General features: G+C 39.4%; 1 protein-coding gene across 1 annotated transcript in view; it reads right to left on the bottom strand.

Moving 5' to 3' along the window:
* Nucleotides 1-23,027, bottom strand: part of C5H12orf42 (chromosome 5 C12orf42 homolog) — an 87,218-nt gene that overhangs the window by 5,407 nt on the left and 58,784 nt on the right.

Here is a 23,027-nt window from a genome sequence, read left to right as displayed (position 1 = left end):
GCCATACCAACACCTCGTGTTTCAGTCTTCTGGCCTCCAGAATTAAAAGAATGTATTCTCCTGTTTCAGGCCACTCTGCTTGTGATCATTTATTAAAATAACCCAACATAGACTTAGAACAAGTATCTGGTCCAAGGTGACACAAATATTAATCAGCAGATTTGGAACTTGAATTTAGATCCCTCTGCCTCATAGCCCAGTCCTGATTCTCAAGACACTCTGCTGGATGCCCTTCAGAAGACCAAAACCAGGCTTATTGCTTAAAACTGCTCTAGAATATTGTGAAGAAGCCAGTGACAAACTCTACCTCCTACTTTTAGTTCTTATCCAGCAACTGAGGTGAGTTCCTTCCCCCTGACTACTTCCCTTAAGAAACTGATAGCTGCTGTGGCAACGCAGACCACCTGCGGCTACACTACTCATTCTTTGGTAGAAAATCATCAGGAGTAAGAATTCCCAACAGTCAAAGATACTAACAAACAGAACCGATGCAATGCCAGGTGTCCCTGTCACAGAGGATGATGGTCTGGAAGACATAGGAGGAAAGAGAGCTTAAAGAGGTAGCTAAGAATCAACATTGGCTTCTTAGCCAATTGGTAATGGGTTGGTTATGGAGGGAAGAGACAGGCAGAAAGAGGGAAAGAGGGGAGAAGAGTTCTCTGGATTGTACAGCTGGGTGGTATAAGGGTGTGTGTGTGTGTGTGTGTGTGTGTGTGAAGAGAGAGAGAGAGAGAGAGAGAGAGAGAGAGAGAGAGAGAGAGAGAGAGAGAGAAGGGAGAGAGAGAATATAGGCTTAGAATTTGAAAGCACTGAGGTCTCTTTGGGAGGGAGGAGTATTGTGAAGTTGAGGAGAAGAGACAAGATTTATTTGCCTTTATTATCAAATCGAAATCTTTTTGAGACTGCCTCTTTCATGGAATCAAAAAATGAATCCTGGATGGTCTCTAAGATAAGTGCAAGTTCTGGAGTTTGGTGAACTAGGTTTGAATCCTGATATCTACAAATTACAGGTGTGCAGCCCTAAAGGGAAAATGTTCTTAGTTCATTCATTAAATGGCATAATCATATTTACCTTTTAGGAATATTATAAGGAACAGATTAGATAATGTAATAAAGTAGAGCAGCTGGGGTTGTGGCTCAGTGGTAGAGTGCTCACCTAGCATGTGCAAGGTCCTGGGTTTGATCCTCAGCACCACACAAAAATAAAATAAAGATATTGTGTTCAACAATAAAAAAGATACAAAAAGATACAAAATTACACAATTTTTCTTTTTAAAATGAAAAGAATTTAAAAGTTGGAAGAAAATGAACCAAATGAAAAGTTATTTCTCAGTGGTCTAATTCAAACTTCAAAATTTTTATGTAATGTTCAAGTTTTATGCATTATTCTTATGATTCAGAAGATACCCTTAATTAGACAAAAAGGAGAAGACTTTAGAGCGTTAATGTGGTTTAGCATTCCTACTGTGCACTTATTTCATCACCTAATAGTGACATGAATGAGATTTTCCATGGAGGGAACAGAATAACAAGGAGAAAGTTCCAGATCTGCCTGGTAGGGCGTAGACCAGACCAGTGTGGACAAATGAAGGGCAATTTGCAGGAGGTATTGGGCCTGTAGTTATGTGACCAATTGACCTTGTTTGTTTGTTTGTTTGTTTGTGGATTCAACTGTGTCCCCTGAAGAAATGTTCAAGTCCTAATCACCTGTATCTGTGAATAGGACCTTATTTGGAAATGGGATATTTGCAGATATAATCAATATAAGATCATTATGGTAGTCCTTAATCCAATATGAATAGTATCCTATGAGGAGACCAGAGACCCAGGCATGAGAAGACCCATGGGAAGAGGGAAACAGAGGAATGTCAAAGCCAAGAAATGTCAAAGATTTACCAGAAACCACCAGGAGCTAAGAGAGAGGCAATGAACTGATTTTCCCTCAGAACTTCCAGACGGAACCACTGCTGCTGACACCTAGAGTCTGGACTTCTGGCCTCAAAACTGTAAGAAAATTAATTTTTGTTATTTTAGCCATCCAGTTAGTAGTACTTTTCTACAGGAGCCCTAGAAAACCATTGAACCAGAAGAGTGCCAATTTGCAATGTTGTCCAAGAGCAATTATTCACAACAACAACACTTTTTACCAAAAATAAAAAGTATGCAGATTTGGGGGATAGAAAAGAGAAAATCCCAAGATGTCATAGGTATAGAATGAGAGGAAGAAGACATTGACTGTATTGAGTTATATTATGGGGGGGGGCTGTGGCAGAGTATACAGCTGGGAACAAGACACACTTTCCCTGTGTTCAAGGTACAAATGACAAAGAGGGTGCTGGTCACACTGGATGCCAGTGCATACTCCTCCTAAAGCACAGTCATGTCTGCAGAGGACACTCAAAACAGCTCCAGAGGCCAGGCAGAGAGCCTCAATGAGAGAAGGGCCAAGAAGGATATTCTGGAGCTATGTCACATTAGAAGGGCCCCAATGCTGTCTGATTCTGTCCTTTATTGCCATAAGGAAATGTGAGTCTAGTGTAAATAGATGTTATGAATTTTCAGGAGAAGCAGAAATCTTTCTATGTATATTAACTGGTTTTTAAATGTTGGTGACTGTTCAGTCTTTTCAAATATATAGTGTGACATACACAAAACACAACTGTTCTCCAAATAATCACAGGCCACCAGTTTGTGTCTTTGACCCAAGGTCCGCTGTATCAAAGCCACATCGTTATTTACTTCCAGAGAGCATTTTGTTCACCCCTTTACACCCAAAAATACATCTTTGATTTCCCACTCTGTCTCTTCTTTTCTCTCCTGCTTCCAACTCTAGCATGTTCGTGTTTGGAAAATAGACTAGAGGTGATTCTTCTAGAGGGAGAAATAAAACAATCAATTCCCCAAAACTAGTTTTGTTCTTTAGGTACAAATAGTGCTAAACCTAATTGATTTCATCTCCTCATATCTGAAATCAAATACCAACCTCAAACAGATCTTCCACTCATGCTAGAAACTCTTTTATTACATGATTTGAAAGTATTCTTGGGTTATGTAATGGGTTTTAATGGAGTTTCCAACCTCCCACTCAGCTTCTCTCCAAGCTGTGAAGCAAGAGTAATTTTTACGCTCATAGGGTTGAGTCCAAGAGAGGAGTCCCTATGTACCAAGCCCTGGAAGGTGGTAGAGCTTAGAGGCCAAGTACACAAGCTCTGAGTCCAGAGTACTTGAGTCAGATCTATGCTTGACCCCTCCTTGGTTTTGTTACCTAAGCCAAGTTATTTAAATGCACTCTGCTTCATTTTCGCCATGCATAAAATGGAACGAATGTATTATCTACAAACAGAGTTAGAAAGCAGATTAAATGAGTTAGTTAATAAAAGCTTAGAGCATATTATGATTTGGAAATGTAAAGTGCCCTCCTCCAAAGTTCTGTGTTACTGCAGGGATATTCAGAGGTAAAATGCTTGTATTATGAGAATTATAACCTAATTGGCCCATCCTAGTGTGAATGGAGTAACTAGGTGGTAACTGTTAGGTAGGTGGGGCGAGGCTAGAGGAGGTGGGTCACTGAGGGTACCCTGGAAGGATTCATCTTCCTGTAGTTTCTTCCTCTCTCTCAGCCTCCATGAGTGGAGCAGCTTTCCTCCATCTTGCCCTGCCACCATGATGCTGTGCCTCATCTTGGGCCTACAGCAAAAGGAGTCAGCCAACCATGGACTGAACTTCTGAATCTGTGAACTTCTGAAATCAAGTAAACTTTTCCCTCTCTAAGTTGTCTTGTCGGATATTCTGTACACAACAAAAAGCTGACTCGCCCAGAGCAGCACCTGGTGATAGGAAGGACTCACCTGACTTAGTTGTTATTGTTGTTATTATTGCTCAGAATATTCCTTCCTCATTCCTTCTACAGCTTCTGCATGGTTTCTTTCAGCAGTCAAGATTCATGTGGCAATAACGTATTTTTCATCCATCCAGAGTTTCATTTTTCTTATGAATTCCTTCATTCAAAACTATGTGTTGAAGACCTCTTATGTCTTGCCCTGTACCCTGGTCCCCACACTACAACAGAATAAGGCAAATATGATCCCTGTTCTCGTGGAACTTAGAATACACTGGGGAATATGGAAAGAATAGGCCATGAATAAATGGTCATAGACAACAGTGAGTGATATCAAAGGGAACAAAAGAAAGCTGAGATAGAGATGCATGTGGAGGTGACATTTCATCTGAAACCGACCTGAAGACTCAAAACGGTTTATTCATTTCAGGAGTGGAAGAAAAGAACATGCCTGACAAGGACTGAGATGTGTTCCTAAAATCAAGAGCAGTCCTGCGGGCTGAAGAGTCAAGAGGGAAGGGGCAGGTGAGGTGGCTGGAGGTTGCACAGCATGCGATGGAAGCTACTAGAAGTTTTACATAGATGAATGATGATGGCAGCATTTATCTTTGAAAATTCTCTAAAAGTAAAAATGAGTAGAAGAGACAAGAATGGAAGCCAGGTAGAAGGCATTTGGCAGCCATCCAGGTAAGAGAGAATGGCAACTCGGATGTGTGTGGTCGTTTTGGATAAGTGGTTAAAAGCAAGACAATCTAGTATTGATTCTATTCACATATAAAATGGGGATTATGACAACAAAGTTGTTGGTGAAAATAAATGAGATGGACTTCTGATTTCAGCTCCAACATATAAACAACTCAGCAACTGACACATCTATCCAAGCAACGAGAAAGAACTGAACAAACTAAATAACTAATGTCTTTTCTTGGACCCATCAGAAAACTTAGTTTTCAAGACAAACTTCCACCCACAAAATCTGGGGATAAAGTCAAACTAAGAGGGGTTTTCCAGGAGAAAATGGAGCCATAAATTGGTAGGAACTTTAAAGTAGTAAATTGGATGAATTGCTAAGGGAAGGGTATCCATAAACTTGAGAGTGAGAAACTCCCAGATCAATTTTAAGTGATTTCCCACATTTTGGTAGACTTTACCTCAAGGAACTCCACCAGTTTCTCAAGGTGAAGATCTGAGAAAAAAGTCCTTTCATGGATCTGACAGGGAGAGGGAAGAATAATTGTTGTAAAATATGCACAGATAATTTTCTATAGCATATGAAAGTCTCATGCTAACTATGATTAATATGAGCTATAATGGCAAAACCAGAAAATATGAAAGAACAGGTGGGTAGGGTAAACAGAGAAGACGACTAAAAATAAAAAACAAACGGTCCAATTTTAAAATTCTGAAACAGAAATGAAGAATGCCTTTGATAAACTCATCAATAGATTGGATATGGCCACGGGGGGTGTGTGTGGGGGGGAAACAGTGAACTTGAAAATAGGTCAATAGGAACTCCTCAAACTAAAATGCAAAGAGAGAAGGGAATTTTTAAAAAAAGAGATTAAGAGAACAGAACATACAAAAACTGTGGGACGGGTTTACCATTATATACCCATAATTGGAATACCAGAAAGAGAAAAGAGAGAGAATGGAACTGAAGAAATAATTGAAGTAGTTATGGCTGAGAACATTCTAATATTAATGATCTGCAATAGATCCACACAGCTCAGAGAATATCAAGCAGAAAGTGCAAAATTGAACCAAAACCAAAACCAAAAGTCCTACATCTATGAATATCATATTCAAACTTCAGAAAACCAAACAGGAAATTTTGAAAGAAGCAGTGTGGCTGGGGGAGAAACATATACCTTAAAGAGGAGCAAGGATAAAAACTATAGCAAGATATATATTGCACAACATATAGCTAATAATAATGTAATAATGTGTTATATTTTGAAAGTTACTAAGAAGGTAGATTCTAGTGTTCTCACTACAAGATAAGTATGTGAGGTAAAGCACAAGTTAATTAGTTCAAATTATTTATTTCACAATTATATATATTTCAAAATACCATGTTACAAACACACACATATATATGCACCATTTGTATTTCCCAATTCAAATTAAATTTTAACAATAATTATAGCAAATTGTTTTCATCAGAAGTCATGCAAGCAAAAAGGAAGTGGAATAAAATATTTAAAAATCTAAAAGACAAAAGAAACCCAAAAAACCCATAGGTCTATATACAGAAAAATTATCCTTCAACATTAGAGGATAAACAAAGACTTTTTCAGGCAAAAAAAAAAAAAAAGGAATTCATACCAGCAGACTTGTCCTGTAAGAAATGTTAAAAAAAAATTCTTTGGGAGAAGGAAAACAATATAGGTCACAAGTTCAGATCCACATAAAGAAAGGAAGAACTTGGAAAAGGAGCAAATACAATAAAGCCTTTTTTCCTTATTCTTAATTGATCTAAAAGAAGCAGAGTCTCCACTTTTTTTTCCAAATGGGTTCCTGTGCCATCTATATTATCACTCCACTTCTTTATTTTTCTTCAACTAACATAGCAATGCAATATGTATGTGTTTTAGTCAGCTTTTTTCTGTTGGTGCAACCAAAAGATTTGACAAGAACAATTTTAGAGTAAAAGTTTATTTGGGGCTCACAGTTTCAGAGGCCTCAGTGTATAGAGAGAGCCTCACCACAGACAAAATACATATCCCAAAGGCACCTCCAATGACCCACCTCCTCCAACCACACCCTACCTAACCTACAGTAACCATTTAGTTAGTTTCTACCAGCAGAATAATGCACCGATTAGGTTAAGGCTCTCATAATCCAATCATTTCACCTCTATGCTTTCTTGCATTAGCTCACACATGAGCTTTGGGGGGACCTCATATCTAAACCATGACACTATGTATAATTGCTTATGAGTGCGATGCCCACATCCCTCAATAGAATGTAAGCTCTCTGAGGGCAATTACCATCTCTGAATCACACTCCAAGCACCTGGCACAGAGTAGACACTAAGAAATATACCTTGGAAAGAACAAATGAATCAATAAAATGTTCTCCTCTCCAGTGGATGCACTTTAGCATGCCTGAGTTATCCTTCCCGTGTTCACCTCTTCACCCTCCACCCTCCCCTTCTGCAGAGTCGCCTGGGGTAACACTTCACTTCTTTCCTCAGAGCTTGGCCCACATGGACAGCTCATCATGACCACTGTTCCAGCTCTAATAACCTTAGTGCCTCGTCCAATAGGAAAGACAACAAGCCAGTTTTGTCTCGGAGTCCCTCAAACTTGGTTGTGGCACCAATGTTTTAAAACGAGTTCTAGGACTGTGTTTGGTTCATGGGGCATGGGTGATATCTGCCATGAATGTGGGACAGTGAGTAGCCACCAGCAGAGCAGACATTTGTCATAGCTCAGGCATTCTGCTGAGTGTGAGGTCAGTGCCTCTGGAGAGAAGGATGTTCCTTCTCACAGTCCCGCAGGATCCCCTCTTCTTCCTAGTGAAGGGACACATGGAGCCAGCCTCTCACCTGTACCAGAAGGTAGAGGTAGTGCTTTCTGATGCAGTTTGCCCTCCATCCAGAGCAAACCTCTTCCCATGCCATGATCAGCCTTTAATGCTATTTAATCACAGAAGATCTCCATCCCAACACAGATGAAAATGCTGGGATGTTTCATTTTTAAACTTCTAAACATATTTCAAACATGAGCCATAATTTAAAGATTGGTCTGAGAGCCTGAGCATTTGATTATAATGGACTCATTGATTCACTGACTGAACCATGGACCTGCTGATGGTGGGTTCCCCACCTGCAGAAGAATGAAAGTGATCCCTAAAATCTTTTCCAAACCTAAAAATCCTGTAAGTGTCCAAGTAGATAGTTTCCATAACTACATGGAACAATTTTTAAATTATTTTTATTTTTGAAACATTATTTTACCATTTTGTAGGTCAAAAGTAGCCAAAACAGGCAATTTCATATATCACAACTATATGACACATACAAAAGACTACACGTATACATATAATTTGAAGAGGATAAATAATGCCAGATGCCAATTTTATTATATGAATATCCATATTGATTCACCCATCCTCTTATTGATGGACATAGGAATGATGCCCATTTTTGTTTTTGTTTTTCTTTTAATTTAACAAACAAGGCTGCTATGTGCATTCTTGAACATGCGTTTTTGTGCACATACTCTAGTTTCCTTAGGAGTGGAAGAGCCAAGTCATGGTGTATGTATATCTTCACCATTAGAGAATACTCACTTTTCCGAGGTGTTCATCCCAGTTTGCACTCCCACCATCAGTATGCACTGTGTGCTGCTGTTCCATAATCTTGCCAACACTTGCTACTGCCTGATATTTCCTTTCCCCCTCACCCCCCATTCTGGTGGGTATAAAATGGTATTAACATTGTGGTTTTAATTTGTATTTTCCTGATATAGAATGAATTTGAGCATCTCTTCTCCCACTAAATCTTTCATCCAAATGGCTTACAAGCTGTCCAATTATGGTCGGGGTTTCGTCCCCCTTCCTCTAACCAGCTGGAGAACAGTGACCTAACCCAGGAGGACCCCGTGGGGAGCACCTGGGTAATCCACAGAGTCAATAATCTGCCTCTAAATGATTAACCAGGAGTTGACCTTCAGGGATTGTACTCACACAATTCAACTGCCATGACCCACAGTAATATTTCACATCTTGCTAAAACTCTCTGCCAAGCACTATTTTGCATGCAATTAAGTACTTGGAAGATTCTTTCATCTAAATGATTAACTTATTTCAACCATAGCTGGCTGGAAACACAAAAGCCTTCTGCTTCCTGCCTCTATTATCGCTCAGGACAGCACCTCAGCCTTCTTATATGAAGTGATGGCTAAGTCTCACCCTTCCCGACCAAAAATCTCCACGATTATTTTAAAATGGGATACCAAGATTGGAAAATAAGGCTGTGTGTGTGTGAACATTTAAAATCACCCGGTTCTAGGGCCTATATTCAGGAAACCAATCCCTCATTATATTTATTCTATAAAAGAAAAACTAAAGTGTTTTCCACTCCAGGGAAAGAATTCAACAGGAATGATAATCTTCCTAAAATGGTTCCACAAATAAATGAATAAAATATGGAGAAGGTTGGGGGGAAAGTCATACATAGAGTCAGAAACGATTGAAAAAGGAATCCAGGCTCCTGCCACCCCCGGCCTTTGTTGGAGGGATCAGCAGAGATCTACACAGATATTATTTTAAAATTTAGAGCTGCTGCTTGTATGAACATGAATCCCCATGCTGAGTTTTTGCGTGCCTCAGTGAAATAGCAAAAAAGAACCCGACAGACCCCATTCTGGCATTAAAGCATCATGCTATGGAAAGCCTGAAAATAAACCATCTATGCTTGATTAATTAGGTTTGTACGTATTGTTTCAGAACCAAACAATATTTCTAAAGATTTCAATAGTTCAAAGATTGCCCTATGGCCGTCGGGCCAATACATCTTCCAACACACGCCGCTTACAAGCATTTTTCTTCCCAATATGTTGTCTTTGGTTGGTGCGACATTGTTTGAGCGAAGGGCTATTTGGGTCATAGTGGTTTTCTCCCCTGCACAGCAGTGGTGCTGAGCACAGCACTTTGACCATACATCTTCCATGTCATTTCCATCAAAGGCACATGATACTTCCTGGTGACCAATCAGGAGTGGTCCCGCATCCTAACAGAGGGCATATTGGCAAACCAAGCTTTCTTAATGACAGCCATTGTTCAAGGCCAACAAAAGGGAGGTCCTGAATATTAACATGTGGCCTTGTGTAAAGGTCACCAGTATGGCACATCCATCATATTTCACAGCCGAGAAAGAGAACTTTATAAGTTCTGTCAGAACCTACTGTTGTCCAAATAAAGGTAATAGGCTGACGGCTGACACCGAGGGGCGAGTGATCTTGAGCGATGATCTCCTCTTCAAACAAACATCTTTTCACTTCTTTGAAGTGGCAGCAGACATGATGGAGAGAGAGAGAGGGATTTTAAGGAATATACCTCGAGGCCACAAGGGGTTAGAATCACCAGGCAACCCAATTAAAATATTAATGTAATCACATGTAATCATTAAACCAAATGGCATCTCCTTCTAACAGACACGCCACACTGGAAAGAAACCACATATTTCAACATCCCTGAGTCCTGACTGGTGTTAATGGTAAAGACACACAAGTCCTTGAAAGTTCTAATAGTAAGATGTAGACTGTTAATACAAAGGGTGCAAGAGAACTCAAAGGCCCAAGCTTATCGACAACACTGTGCTTTTGTGCAAAGCGAAACATGACGGCAGACTTGAATGGAACTAAACGCTGTCCCATGCCTTTAATATTAAATCTAAGAGCAGATGACAAGCTTTCTTACTTAGCAATCTTGATGAAAGGTAGTTCTGTGTTCAATAGTACAGATAGGAGGTTCTGGTTATGAAACACTGTCTTGTTTTTGTTTTTGTAATTTATTTATTTATGTATTTTGATTAGGTATATATGACACCAGAATGCATTTTGATTCATTGTACATAATTGCAGCACAACTTTTTGTTTCTTAGGTTGTACACAATGTAGCACTGCACTATATGTACAGTCATACATGTACCTAGGGTAATAATGTCCATCTCATTCCACCATCTTTCCTGCCCCCATTTCCCCTCCTCACCCCTCCCTATCAAAGCTCCTCCATTTTTCCCATGTCCCCCCCATTATGGATCAACATCCACTTATAAGAGAGAAATATAAGGATCTTTTGGCTGTATGCTCCCACAGTTCCTTGGACTGGCTTCATCATAGCTTGTCTTCAAAAATCATTCCAAACCCCAAGAGGCAAGAGGCAGGATATGTCTATTTCACTATTGTAGGGGCTCCATAAACACTGTTACATGAATAAGAACTTTCAAAAGTAAAATATGACCCACATCTATCACCTCTTGATTCAAAATAAGTTTCTGTTAAATGAAAGAAAGTCTCATGCACATAAAGAAAGAAATCAACATTGGAGCAATTTGTATTTATCATATGTTTTAGTCAATTTTTTTTTTTTACCACTGTGATAAAAAGAACTGGCGAAAACAATTACAGGAGGAAAAGTTTACTATGGGGCTCACAGTTCTAGAGGTCTCAGGCCACAGACAATCAGCTCCTTTCCTTGGACCTGAGGTGAGGCAGAACACTGTAGCAGAAGAGTGTGGTGGAGGAAAGTATCTCAGAACATGGCACCAGGAGGCAGAGGGAGACTAAGTTTAGCTCACAAAATATATACCCTAAAGGCACTCCCCCAACGACCCACCTCCTCCAGCCACACTTTTCCTATCTACAGTCACCACCCCATTAACCCATTCAAGCCGATGATTAGATTAAGCCTTTCAAAACCCAATCATTTCGCCTCTGAACTTTCTTGCATTGTCTCACACATGCACTTTTGGGAGACACCTTGCATCTAAACTATAACATTATATTATAAGGAGAATACCAAATGACTATAATGCAGCCTTATTGGTTTATGTTCCCCTGTTTCAGAACAAGGCATAATTAGATCAAGGATAGGAAGAAAGCAACTTGTTAACTATCTTTGAAGAAAACATTTTAAAGCAAATTGGTTGTATAAATAATATATCAGAGACAAAATTACTGAAAATAATAACTTTCATCTACTTGTCTTGGCATCAAGCCTTTCTTTCCACCTCTGCACTTAATTCCAACTAGAATTAAGTAGAATGTCCTCCACCTAGAAAGTTCTCTACCCATTCACATCCTATTATTTTCCAAGGCCCAAGATAAGCACCATGCTTTTCATGAAACCTCCTCCTGTTTCTCATGCTCACATCAATCTACCTGTCTTCTGAATGGCTCTTCAGGACATCCTCACCAGACATGTTGTAATTGAATGTCTTAGGTAAGTTCTTTCTTGTTTATCAATAAAATTATTAAAGGGATGAATACACACCTTATACTTTTCTGAATCTAGCCTAGTGCTTACCATGCTGTACTCTGACTATGAAATCAAATGTTGCTAAGTAAATGCATTATCAGACAAAGCTTACCATTCCAAGAACGTAAGCAACTATTTTAAAAAATCTCTTGTTGGCAAAGATTTTATTAAACTTATATGGCAACCATGTTTTATTATGTCTACACACACACACGCACATACACACACCTTTTCTACAGTCAATGATCCTGTGATTCTAAGTGGTTTAAATGAGAGCTTCCTTACTCCTAGATGCTGCTCTAACTACAGTGAGAAAATCATCCCAGGTGGTATCCCACACCTCACCCACAGTTGACTGGCCAATCCATACTTGGACCATCCGACTCCTTCAATGGACTTTTGTTCAGAGACTACATCTCAGTTCTTTTTTATCTTCAAGGCAGATATTGTGAGATATGAGCTGGGAGTTATTAGAAACCATGTTTGCAGTCTTAACTGAAGAGACCAAAATGAGGAAAAGAAGATGACATGCAGGAAGAATGAGAGGCACAAGATGACGAGTCCTAGGGGCTCCGGAGACCCTGGCTCAGATCATCCCTGAGGTCCACCTCTCCCTGTCAGTTCCATGTGTAAACCATCCTCTCCCTTTTTGACCAATGAATTTCAGATGATCTTTGTGATGACTAATCAAAACAACTTTAGTAAAACCAATCCTTATTCTTGTATTTAACTTATTGAAACTGCATTTCTTTATAAGTTGAAACTAGTCTTGCCAGCACAAATGTCTAAATTCAGAAGAATGCTATTGGGTTTGTTTTCTTTTCTCTTAAATAAATGGAGTGCTTTTGTAAAAGATGCTTAGATAAGTTATGAAGACTTTTCATCCTCATTAATAATAACTTTTCATCAATGCTAAAATATATTACTACCTCTTAATTCAAAAAACAAGAAATAATAACAACAAGGCCCCAGGTTACAATAATGCATAATTACATATTTCCTACCCATTTGTAAAATATCATTCATTTTTACTCTATTTGTTCCATGCTGCAGATGAAGAAGAAAACAGGCTTAGAGAAATTAAGTTACTTGTCCAAAGTTGCCTAGCTTTTCATCGATATAAACAATCTTCTGGGCCTGACTTTAAAGGACCAAAATGCTGTCCTGCACCCCACAAATTCACATAGCCATTAATTCTCCTCCATCTCTTTTTCCTGCAAATTCTGACTCTTTTCCACTTCATACTCCTTGAGTGCTCTAGGAACAACTCCTGTGGTTGAATTCTAGAACCTCCCTTTCTGACTTAGGGCAGCCCCTAATCCTCTGTCTCTGTTTCTCATCAAAAAGAAAGACAGAAATAGTTATTATGTTCATCCAACAAAAAGGAAATTAATGGTTGATTAGATGCCTGTTCAACACAAGGAGGATAAAAACCAGTGTTCATGGTGAATTATTGAATTAGGGGGCCAACTTACAGTGTGGCTCTGTCTACACAAAGCCAAACAGCCCGTAGATTCAGCCAAAGGGAAGGGAAAAAAAGGACAGTTTAGCAATAGAAAAAAAAAAAAATGAAGCTTGCTGATCAGTACTGTGCAGACAAAATAAAACGAGAAACAAATGTCAATGGAGTAGAGCAGTCATAGTAGAGTACAAGTAGAGTCTACAAACTTAAAGATGGGAATAAGTAAGAGTGAGACTTTTGATGATCACTATCAGCAAGGCAGAGATTCTGTTGAATATACAAAAAGAGATGTATTAAATTTGTTGCAGGGAGATACTTCTTCTCCTTCCTCTAATATTTCTATCTCATTTTCAAAATTCAAACATGATATAAATCAAGAAAAAACAAAGACAGTGTCCAAAGATATTGCATTATGCTCCATCCCAGGATATTAAAAAAAAAGGATCCTCTTTTGATAAGTCTGGCACATAACATATCATCCTGTAGTTATTCAACCTGACTTGGTTTCATATTTGGTGAATTAAATATCATCTTCATTTCCCATTGGGCACAAAGTATATTGAGATGTGTTTTTATCTATAAGAGTTCAAAGTAATAAAACTCTTTGGTGTTCCAAATCTCGTTTTCCCAAATCTTCTTTAATACTATGGTAAAAACTTAAAAAATCCTCTTCAAAGTTTGTGATTTTCTGTTTATTTCTTTATATGTAGCTGTTGAATAGCATCAGAGGTATATGTATGTCAACTGTGCTTTGAGAAGATGTCGTTTTTATTTCCTGTATAATTTTTTGTTTCAATTATAAGCACTTGCAATACTCCAGTGCTATAATATTCAGAACCCATAGACTCCAAATAGGCTCTAAAACTGAAATAACTTTTCATAACAATTGACCCAGGAGGATAGCAAGAGAGAAGATGGTAATTTTATGAGTAATTTATCACTTCATTAAGAATGAGATACAAACTCATGAAAACTGAAGATCTTAATTAATAACTTATTAATTTAATTGTCTCCCTAACACTAAAAGAATCAGAGCCAGGAGCTACACAAAGGAAGCATTCTTCAAGACAAATTGGAAAGGATCATTTTGTGAACTGAGTCCTGAACCCAGGAATGAACATTTGCAGCTGCCACTATTTTCCATTACCTTAAATATTACTGGGCCATATGGAGCTGTTCTGAGGACTTTCTATTTTTAAAATGTTCTGTTCATATTTTATACTTTTCCATATGTCTCATCATTACTTCAGAGTTCCTATTCATTTCCATAAAAATAAGAGCTTTGTTCTGCAAGAGTCCATTTTCCCCTGTCCCCTCGATTCTATTATGACCACAAACCTCCACTTGAGGCCAGATGATTGTAGCAAGAAGAATAGAGAATTATTTGAGAGGAAAAGAGACATGGAAGGATGGCCTATGGGTTGTAAAGTTTCTGTTTTCTTTGCTCATTCCAACTAACTCAGCGTTGCTTGAGTATTGAACTGTTTCAAAAATGAATCAAATGTGTATGGAAATCATCACTGAAACCCTAAGAGAAGTACTGAAGAAAGATAGAATCTGATTAATTGAAGATTAACCAAAATGTGCTTTCTGCAAAAGGGCGCTCCCTGTAGTTTGGGGTTGACTTCAAGCAATTATCCAAACAAAACAGTTGGCGCCTGTATTGGTGACCAAGTAGTGTTTGCATAAAGTAGAAGAAGGAGACAAATATGCATGAAAATTAAATTTAGGTCTTTGGGACTACCCTTTGGGGGCCATAGAAGGGCCGATTTCATGTTCACAGCTAGAACTGGTGTTGGCAGGCTGGCCTTATTCATGGGCAGAGGGAGGGACTCCCTTTTTGAGGGACACTCTGTAGCAAAGCAAGAATGGCAGCATCAAAAGCATCTTGCAGACCCTCAAGCCCCTGGCCTCATGCTGCTCAGATCAGGACTCCAAGCCGAGTTTTCTCCACTGAGAAAGAATGGTGGCTCAGAGCATATGTGTCTGCTCAAGTAAAGGTCCCTGCTCACATCCCTCCTCTCGTTCCCAACAACCCAGAATACATTAGCAACTTTTGCATTTAGAAGATACCACATGTGCCCAGGAGAACAGCCAGTATTCCACACGACAGAAGGGCTGAGTCTTAGAAAACCAAGTTGAAGGTCATAACATGATGCAAAAGCTATCTTAGAAAAAGGTCCCTCGACTACGTCAATACTTGAAAAAAGTCCCTTGAATACATCAATACTTGAAGGTGTGTGCTTTAACAGGCAATATAGATCTCTGGGCATGTGTGGAAGTAGGTCACAAAACCTGCCCCAATTCTTCACCCTTCCTTTTCAATGTGACATTATCCTCTATCAAGATAGAATCTGCCTCCCTTCCCCTTAATCTGGGCTGGACTTGTGACTTGTTTTGCTCTATAAAAAAATGGCAGAAATAATAGAAAAGAGAAAAATGTTCTATGACAACAAAAAGCAGGAAGGATTATAAAAAATAGCCTGATGGATGGGAGACATGGACAGTTATATCCCATGTCAAAAAAAGAGCATGTTATGCCCAAAGAAAATAATGTCTACATATATTGAGCTCTTTGATGTGCTAGGAACTATTCAGAGCATTTTACTTATATGAACGAATTTAATTTCTCCACAAAAAAATAATTGGATGAGGTCATTTTAACCCTCTTTTATTTTTTTTTTCTTTTTCAAATTAAGAAAACAAGACCCACAGTGGTAGAGTCCTGGCTAACATCCCACAGACCCTAATTGGCAGAGCCTGATTCCAACCCCAGGCCATTTGGCTTCAGAGCCCATCCCCTTCACCATCATGCTACAGTGCTTTTGAAAGAACTAGAAGGAGCTCAGCAGGACATGAACAGGTTGTAGAGTGGGGAGCTGGGACTTCAGCAATAGCCCCTCAACCAGGACCAGGTTCCACTGTTGGACCCCTCAGTCTGTTTTCCATGGAGCCACCAGAGGCATCCTTTTAAAAGTAAAATCAGGTCTGGCTGTTTCCTCACACAAACACTTCCAATAGCTTCCCACTTCACATACAGAAAAATCAAGTTTTCTCATCACCACCACAAGGCCTCCCACCGTCCACCTAGACCCTTCCACCCTCTCTGCTTCTCTACCTGACCAACCTCCACCTTTCACACTGCACTCTGGACACACTGGCCTCTTCCTACCTCTTGACTACCTTAAGCCTGCTCTGGTCAGCTCCTTCCCACTCAGGTTCTGAATCTTTGCCGTTACCTCTGCTTAGAATGTGGTCCCTCCAGCCCTGGACATTGGTGCAGCCTCTTTTAGCCTTCAAGCTCTACACAAATCTCACCTCCTTACAGAGGCCTCCCTTGATCACCTTATCTAAAATGACACCTCTTAATTACATTGCTCTGTCTTTACCTCAATTTTCTTCGCAGGATTTACCACTGACATTATATTTGTTCGGTTACCTATTTGATCTCTTGCTGCCCCACTAAAGTGGACACTTTTTTAAGGCAGGGCCTTTGGCATTCCTATTGACTGCCTAGACAAGTGTCTGGAATAGTAAAAACTAATAAAACTATAAACTTGGATTCCATATAAACAATGAATAGATTGCACAGAATATGCTTATAGTAAAAACTTATTTGAAGAATAAACTGGATGGTCTGTATTATATCTGAAACACTATATGGACCCCACTTAAAGAAACATGGTATTAAAAAGGGAAGTGAAATCAGTCTGGAGAACATAAGTTGTGGAGGAAATGACATGATACATAGTGGCACTCAACACTTAATGAGAAACAACCTCTAGTGTCTGCTACTCTAGAAGAGGGAGCTAAGGTCAGATGATTCAGTCATCAGGTGACATGCTTTCATTCTCTGGAAATTTCCAACACGTGTGGCCAATGGTGGAACAGGTTGCCTCTCAGAGAACTGGGATTCCCCCTCCAGGAGTCGCAAGCCCTGAAGTGGAAGGAAATGAATGAATGTTGAAGAAAGGAGTCTGTTCAGTGTGCGGATGGAATAAACCAGTCAAAGACTCTTCCAACGGTAGGAATTCAAAAAGTGACAGAGAGATAGACCTCTTTGGTGTTTCTTGACCATTTCTGAATCTAAAACAACAACAGGGTACCTTCTAATGTTCTGTTACTGTGCCAAATACTGGTAATAACTCAAGTATAGTACTTGTCCTTCAGAATAATCAGACCTGGGAAAGGAGCAAAAACATTGCAGAGGAGATTGTGACATGACATGCCAAGGGTAGGGAGGCAGACCCATGTTCAGACAGAGCTATAGCAGCACAAAGGGGTAGCATGAAACCAAGGTTACTAAGGCCAATGATCTTTACAAAGCACAAGCCTGCTAGTATCCTAACAGTAAACACTTACTCAGTCATTGTACAAAATAAGGCAAATTTTAAAAAATGGAAAAAGGAAAACAAGGACATAAGCACTATAAGAATTTTGAATTTTTCTCCTATTTTCACCCCAGCCTCCTCTAGATCAATAGATAATTATAATAATCACATTAACCAGATATATATATATATATATATATATATATATATATATATCATGTGATCTCTGCATATCCAAGCACGTGAACATTCATAAAGTGATCCTGATGACCTTCGATTCCACTTTTCACTTCATTCTCCATCATCAAACATTCCATGTGCCAATGAATATTCTTTGAAGACTTTTTACAACTCAGTAGTTGGCACTTTTCTTTGTGTGCAGTCTTTTTGACAGAGGCAATAAAAAGAAATTATTAAGTAAAAGGACTCATTTTGGCAAGCAAAGATATCAAACTTCAAAAGGATCTGAGGTCCACAACTCCAAAAACCCTGAGTACAATAAGCTTTAAGGGAGATTAAAATGACATTGGATCTTTTTTGTTCATTTACTACTCTAAATACAGAGTATAGATTATTATATGAAATATAATTAACAAGTCACTCATTGATTATAATATCTTTCTTCACATTCAGACCAACAGTGAAGAAATATTTATTATATTTATAGTGATGGATTGGGATGAATATTAGTTTGTTACAATGCTGTAAAATAATTTAATGAGTCAACCCACCACCAGATGGACCCATGCATAGAGGACGTGGCTCCTAGTTTGGGACCAATAGATAATTGTAATACACAATTTCTTACCCTCAAGTTTACTGTATCTGTCATTAATATCACTAATAATTTTCATGTTGTTTAATCTTATTTTTTAAATCCAAGAATGAGGAAGGAGTTCCACTGGAGGCAAAAGAATTTCTCTCAGGACTACACAAGTGCTTCTACCAAGATTAGGCCAATTAGTCTCAAAAAAAATCTCTTGGTGCCCAATTCCGGACAACCTATATATGACATTATCTTTAAGCTACTCCTCCCTAGAACACAAAGGCTCTCTGTGGGTCTGAACTTAATTCAGATAGTTGACCATGACAAGCATAATAACATGGGGAAGGACAAAGGCCATCTGTTCATGATCACTATGAATCCTAAATGCTTATTTCTAGCTTTCCAACAGTATTAGGTTTGGGTTTCTCTCTCTCTTCTAACTTTCCCACTTCCTGCATCATCTTGAATGATATTTACCTATGTCCTTATCTGACTCCCTTGTTTGCAAGGATTATTCACATCTTTTGTATCTACTTCATTTCCATTACTTAAAATTAAGTATAGAAGGAACCCAGTGTCAAAGTTTTAGCAGTTTCCTTTCTTACTCCAAAATTTATTCCTCTTCCCCAAATAAGATTGGCCAGATTATCAGCTCCAGAGATCATTACACCTGCAGGCAGGAAAACAGGCTTTATGGGTTCCATTGCAGTTCCATTTTCTTACATATCTGCTCTCGTACAGGGCAGACCTATCTGGTACCTCCAGTCACCATGTTGTGAGCATGCCAACCAAAGCTGCCATACATCCCCCCCATACCCAGTTCCACTACTGTTTGGCAAAACTGAGGCTTTGATCCTGTTCTGGATCCTTGCACCCACTCTGAATTAGAGAGAGGGAAGGGTTAGTGACCTTGCCCCTCACTCACTCCCAAACTCCAGCGTTTCCATTCTCTAACATGAACCAAAACACAAGCTCCTGAGTGCACCCAGTGAGTGCCACTAATATGTCCACCACATCCTGAAAAGGACTTTGTTCCTGACATCATTCATTCTTGAGGAGGACGTACACCTTACAAGTTCAAACAGCAACTGAGTTCATAACATCTATTCTTTGCAAGGCATTGTGTCACAGAGATCCACAGATGAAGACCAATCTCCATCTTCTAGAGGCTTTAGTCTAGAAGGATAAGGATCAGTAAAAAATTACCATGTTGTATAACAAAAGTTTTCATGGCTGTAGTTCTGTGACACAGAGTCAGTGACAATAATATTTTCATTTTACAGAATAGAGAACTGAGGCTCAGAACAGCTAAGGAGCACAAGGTTGCAAGGCTGAAGATAGTCAGAAAAGGCACTGGTACCATGCATTTCTGCTATAGTTATCTAATATTGCCTTAAGTTGATACTCAGTCAATATAGATATTGTAATTCTCCAAATCACTTTTATAAATCTTATCGTTGATGAAAAATCTTCGAGCATCTGATTTCAAGCTGTACGTATTAGTCAGTTTAAGGCAAGTAATATTGCAATAACAAATATGTCTGAAATTTCAATGGTTAACTGAAATGTACACTAATTATTATCATTCACAATTCATGTTCACTAGCAAGTTGGCTTCAGTTTTGTTCCACACAAGCATTACCATGGGCCTCTGTGCAAGGAGCAGTCCCTATGTGGGACACTGCTGGTCTTAAAGCAAAGGGGAAAAGAATGTGGTTCTCGCTGCTTCTGCTCAAAAGTGACACATTTCTGTTCAGACTTTGCTAAGCAAAGCTTGTCTCATGGCCAAGCCTGATGTCAATGAAGCAAAGAAATCAAATCTTCCCACAACTGAGGGCAACAAATGCTTTGAACAATAGCCCACCACCTCACTCATAACTATGGAGGTCCAACTAGACATGGAAACCGGAGACCTGGGGCTGAACACGAGCTCATCCAATGCAGGTGGACTGAAATAAAATTATCTGAGCTGCAAACAAGGGCAACTGTTTCATTCAGCTCAGAAGCTTGAGATGAGATTCAAGCGACAACATGAAGGAAAGTTCATGGTAAATCATGGAATTTACGGCTCTTATTCTCACATAACACTTCACGTTCAAACAGCTTGCCCCAAGTTCTAGATCAGCAGTTGCAAACTCCGATATCCACAGAGCCAAGCAGATAGCACAAACAGAAGCATGAAAGTTGCTTGCCTTCAAAACAAAAAGAAATAAAAACCTAACACCCACCTATTTACATTTTTTTGTGGTTTTGGTTTTTTTTGAATTTTTTATTATTTATTTTTTAGTTCCCGGTGGACACAACCTCTTTGTTTGTATGTGGTGCTGAGGATCGAACCCGGGCCGCACGCATGCCAGGCGAGCATGCAACCACTTGAGCCACATCCCCAGCCCAATTTACGTTTTCTTTCTGGTGATTTTTTTTCCTTTTCCTTTGTACACTGCTTTTCTGGGCAAACCAGTACAATCAAGGACTGGATCTAGCTACAGAACCTCTATAGAGAGAATCTGACTGCAGCCCACAGCTTCAAACACAGTTCTACCCCACAGAAAAGACCTGCAAAGCAAGTGGAATTGAAGTCCATCGTTAGGAGGAACATATTTAGGTATAGAAGGCAGCTAAAAAGGATTAAAGAACCTAGAATGACAGTCAAGGCCACACTTGCTAACTCATGGCTCCTCCTTAATAAAATAAGCCAATTCTCTACATAAAAGATTGTAGCACTTTAGGATTAATCCTGATTCAATCACCAACTACTTGAACTGCAAGGGAATATTCATTCCTTCATTCCTTCATCAAGTGTTTGAGTGACTGTTCGTGGTAGGGCTGGGCCCGGCTCTGCTCTCCCTGAGTCTACAGTATGGTTAAAGGATAGTGAGGGACTCTGGCGAGTCAGAGGGGAACAAAGGGGGAGCAAGTGGCCCAGTTCACTCAGATGAAGGATGCAGGAGACTGCACCGTGAAAAACTGAAGGCTGAAGCAAGATTGAGGGGGAGAAGGACAGGAAGAGGAGCGCAGCACAGAGTCTGACCAGAGGCTGGAGGTGAGCAGGCCTGAGCCAGGCAGGGCATTGGTAAGGCTGTAGATGAGCAGGGCATTTATATGCCTTGCCCACAGAGGAAGACCAGCACGGCAGCCTAGGCAGGAGGCAGGAACTCCTAATGCAGAGTTAAAACAAGGAAGGGTTGATTCTGTGCAGTAGGGAGAATGGGGATAAATGCACCATGTTAGAGAAATCTGAGAGGTTCCCTGCTGTAGTTTGAATGTGTCCCCCCAAATTCTTATGTTGGAAACTTTTAATTTCCAAATTTGTAGGTTATTGGTAGTTGGAAGTAGGGCCTTTGGGAGGCACTTAGAATGAGACAGGGTAAGGAAAGTAGGGTCCCATGATAGACCCCAGTCAGCACACTTGCTCTGCCACACCATGCAGTGCCCTCTGCTGTGTTATAATAATGCAGTGAGAAGGTCCTTACCAGCTGCTGGTGCCAGGCTCTTAGACTTCTCAGCTTCCAGGATCATGAGCTAAATAAACCTTTACTCTTTATAAATTACTGGGTCTCGAGTAGTTTTTTATAGCAACAGAAAATACACTAAGATAATCCCAATTAGCAGAAAATAGGATGAGGGAAATCTAGTAAATATATAAAAGCAGAAATTAAGAGCATGTGAATGAAAACAGTCTGGACAAAAGGAAGCATAATGAAAAAAGGAGTAAAAAAAGAGAATGAGAAAACAAATATGCCATGTTCAAACTGTGGATTGATGATTTCCTGAGGCAGCTCTGTGTCTCAGTTTAATAGGTGTAGCACTCTGGGCTTAGCATTGTGCACTCAGTATCTTATTGAATCCTCATAAATAATACATTTCATTCATAACAAAACTGAACCATTCTTTTATTTTTTTAATTTAAAAAAGATTCACCTTTATTAAAGTGTAATTCATGTATAAAATATTCACCAATTTTAATATTATAAATTGAAGTGTTTTGACCAATGTGCATGGCCACAAACCTCTCTTGTAGGGTCAATATAGAACATTTCTATTGCTCTGTAACACTCCCTCATGCTCCTTTCCCCAGAATTCTGCCATCCAGGGAACTGAATTCTTTCAAAATAGCTTGCTCCAAGTTCATCAACTTAATTCTTCAGGTAACTTTATATTTTCCCAAAGAAATTTTAATCTTGATGTAGATTTTAACTCTTAATCTAAAAAAGGGGCAACGCTTTAGAAACAAGAAGCAACCTCTCACAGGGAGTAAGCTATTAAATTTTCAGAGTTGGCTTAAAAACAGCCGCCAATTAAGAAAGTGCTTGAATTGAACAATTCTGATATCTCAATTCTGGCTATTTCTATTAACTTCCAATATTTTACCTGATTAATCTATTTATAAATAGAAGTGCCATCAATGTAAGCAATAAGAGACAAATTCTCCCTGTATGGAAGTCTTTCACAGTGTCTGGTTCACTCCTACGTCAACTGATTGCCAAAGGCATAGTAAGTCAGGTGAAATCAGCGCCGGGGACCAGTTCCTTAGACGGTGGAGTGCAGGGGGGATTTGAAATGGGAGACGGGGAACAGCAGAGGGAAACTGCTGAGTTAGCCATTTAAGAGTCCTCAACATACTGTTCCAGCCCCCAAACCACC

The sequence above is a fragment of the Urocitellus parryii genome, chromosome 5, assembly GCF_045843805.1.
Source record: "Urocitellus parryii isolate mUroPar1 chromosome 5, mUroPar1.hap1, whole genome shotgun sequence".
Classification (NCBI taxonomy): domain Eukaryota; kingdom Metazoa; phylum Chordata; class Mammalia; order Rodentia; family Sciuridae; genus Urocitellus; species Urocitellus parryii.
This window is presented reverse-complemented; position numbering and strand designations above follow the sequence as displayed.